Here is a 3,800-nt window from a genome sequence, read left to right as displayed (position 1 = left end):
TATCCATAGCTCCCACACCCTTGACCTTGGGTTTCTGCAGGTGTTTTCTGCCAGAGACTTCAGTTGAGTCATGCTTCCCGGCAGTAGCATATTTCTCTCATCTGGTCCTGTCTGGACTGGCCCAAGGGCTACTGCATGAACTATGTGCTGTTTGATCCGTGCCATGGCTTGTTGTCAAAAGAGTTCTTATAGATCACTCAGTAGAGAAGACTCATAAGCTGATTGTAACACGGAATATGCATTCTACAGAATCTCATAATGCCTATGAAAGTTTGAGATTCTCTTTTTTTTTCTAACCAATGGGGACGTGACTAGTGTCTTACTGATCATATCTATTGGGGTGTGATGATGCCCATCTTGCCATTTCATTACCCACACAAGCCTTTGATCTTTCTCTGTTTTATGGAAAAATCAGCTTTTGGAATTTTTCTTTCCTCTTTCTCAAACACTTCTTCTGCTTCCAGGCAATGATGAGGTTTTGAGCACACAACCCCTTCTTCAAGTATGAAATATTAGTCCTCAGTCAAGCTGCTAATACAGCTATCTAGACAAAGCTTCAACATAAAAGAATCAATCATCTGAAAAGATGAACCACAAAACTCAATTCAGCTACCGAGAAAATACACAGGAGTTGTCCACAGTTAACTCAAAACATAACAAAAGTAAATTAAGCATTCCAAGAAGGCTAGGGATTAAGGGATCAATACTGAGCCAGACCAGCTAACAGTGGGTAGTATAACAAGAAATATTCGTCCTCTCTACAAACTTCCCCTCTTTTTTTATTTTTTTCCATTGTTGCAAATACATCCTTATTTTTCAAACTGAATTTATAATTTTTTTCATAATCATTCAGTAATACCTCAAATCACATTAGAACACCTTTCCTCTTCGAATGCAGAGCTGTATGTTTAGAGTTTTTGTAAGTAGCTTTGTATACCCTTGCTTCCTGTTTCCTGCTTCCTGCCTGTAAGGAAAGTTTTCTTCCAAATTCCATGGTCTTTCAGAAAGACTTCAGCCTTCCTTCATTAAACTTACTCCACTGCAAATTCATTATCTACCTAAGTATCAATCAATAACCTAAGTATTCTCAGGTTACCTGTAAAAGCCTGACTGCTCCAGAAACATCTCAGCTTAAGTTTGGAAGTAAACCTCTTTGGTTTAACTCCTAGTTCTGCCCTGGCCATCTCTGGTGGTGGCTGACTGCAGGTCTCAGACCAGGCACCTGCAGACAAGCTTGAGAATTTCAATGCTAATTCTGTAGGACTATTTCTACTGTTCCATCAGCAATATTTTACTTGAATTAGTACTGGAAGTTTTTCCTCTTTTCTCTTTCTTTCTGAAATGTGCACCCCTATCTCCACACAGCATTTTGCTATAGAGAATGCTGAAAAAACAGCTTTTATCTAGTATTGTCTAGAAAGTATTATTTTAATCTTTGTCCTGCTGATTGCTAGTTTATGATTCAAAACACTAATAAAAATATGGGCTAGAAAATTAAGCAGAATAGACCCCTTAAGGACCAGATTTGAAATGTCTTCTAAGTATGAACATAAAACATTTGCAACTGCTCTTCAAGAACAACTTTTTAAAAATTGTTTGTGCACACAGACGCAATTTCCCCTAGAGCATTACTTCTATCCTTATGAATTACCCTTAATTCACCTAAAACCTTTACTAAAGTAAAATAAAATGCATGCAGTTTACATCTTTGGTCACTAAGTTAGTTGTTCCATAGAAAGAGAAAACAAGTTTGCGTTCATGTGACATATTAGCCATATTTCATTTTCATTTATGTGACCAATTTTCTAGGAACTTGTAGTACTACACAGTTTTCCAAATATATGGCAAAACAAAATGTCTTCAAATATATTCTAAAATATTTCTCAGATTACTGTATGAATTATCACCCATGAATTATGGGTGAATTTCATCTGGAACTGTTGACTTGAATACATATACTAAATCTAAATATTCACTACTCCCACAAGCACTGTGCCCACAGTGCATTCCCTTTTTCATGTCAAAATTAATTTAATTGACTGTCATTTACCTTTGTCAAGACTCAAGCAAAGAAAGTGTTGAATATTCTAGCACTGTCTGCAGCTTGTCTTCTCTTTTGCTTACTAAATCCCTTTACTCTCCTCTGTTTTCTTCTTAGTTCTGACATTTTAACAGAACTTTTCTTTGACATCTCCAACTGAAATATATTTCACATCAAAATCCTCCTGAATTTATTAGTCTAAATTTTTGTTATTCCTTTACAACAATCCTCAAGCACATGCAATTTTTTCCAGATATCATACAATTCCTTTTTTATATTTGGAGATTTCCTGATACAGGCACATAATGTCTCTCTTTGCTCTCTGTTCCTGAACTCTTTAAACAAGTTTTGTCATTATATGTTTAGAACAGTCCGTTTCAAAAGTTTCCAGTTCACTTAACATCTTTAATTCCTTACATTATCTTCTCAGAAGGTCTCAGTCTCAGCTCCCTAGTTTGTGTCAAAGCTGTTTTCCCAATTGCCCTGTAGCAAAAGGCTGTTATTTCATTATTACTTTCATCCCCAATTTATTTCCCACCTTTGGTTTTTCAGTCAGTTCCTTCCTGACAGTTAGTTATGAAATATTGCTTTCCCATAACCAAAGTCCTAGCTTCCGGAAACCAGACATTTGTACACAACGCTGGCAATCTGATCGCTTGGTTTGTCTGTACCCTGACACATGGATTCTTATAATCGAAAAGTTATATGGATAGTAAAAATCCACATTTATTACCTGGCCTTTGGATGGTCCTGACGATAGCTCTAAGACTTCTTCATCTGTCTCCTCTTCCGATTTTCTGCTTCATGTAAGATCCTGAGCACAAAACAGTGTGTTCTTTCCCCTTTTGATCTTCACCCATAGATAGTGTACAAGCCTCTTTCCTATCTTCTCCTGTTCTTTATTTGATTCTAGTTTGTTGTATTACAAAGATTGTACCAAGTTTTCTTTTATTGAAAAACAGGAAAATTCAAGCAAAAGGGTTTTTTATTTTTTACTTTTGCCTCAAAAACTCTTCTACTTCTAGCCTTCCTCAAAGCTTTATATGATGTACATAAAAAACCTCATCCTCTTTCTGCAAGAGAAGAGAAAATGAGCTATCATACACTCCCTGCCTGGCAAGACAGAAACCCCCTCCTCCCTTCAATTTTTTTCATATAGTTTAAATTCTAGACAGACAGAAACAACAGAGAAACTGAGGCTAAAAGGGCCTTCTATAAGTCCTCTAGTCCAACCTTTTGCTCAAAGCAGAGCAAAGTTCAGGTCAGATCGCTCAGGATCTTTTCCAATCAAGTTTTGAATATCTCCACAGATGGAGATGACAATGAAGAATTTTTCACTCTTTTCAATATCATTATCTTGCATATGATTTCACACAATGTCACAATTGGTTTTGAATATATATTCTATGTATGTTATATGTTTTGACTTCCTACTGAAGTCGACAGTGACTGAGAGAGCACCTGAAGTTTTTAGTTTTCTAGCTGTCTAAAAACTGCTCTAATTATATAAACTTGTTATGAGGAAGGGCAGGGAGAGAAAGTCCTGACAGGGCTGACATCTAGCCTTGGTTTATGATGAACACTTATCTTATCAACCTACTGTTAATAAACTCACTAAAACAATAAAGATCAAGATTTAATTTTAACTTGCTTTACTGGCCTGCTTTAGCAATGGCTAAAGGTGATAGCTTGGAAAAATATTAATCAGAGTCAGCTATTTAAAGTCAGACCAGTTTTTTGGCAGTTTCTGCAGGAAAAT

This window comes from Neopelma chrysocephalum, unplaced genomic scaffold (genome assembly GCF_003984885.1).
Source record: "Neopelma chrysocephalum unplaced genomic scaffold, ASM398488v2 Primary Assembly neopelma1_45, whole genome shotgun sequence".
NCBI classification, from domain to species: Eukaryota; Metazoa; Chordata; class Aves; order Passeriformes; family Pipridae; genus Neopelma; species Neopelma chrysocephalum.
This window is presented reverse-complemented; position numbering follows the sequence as displayed.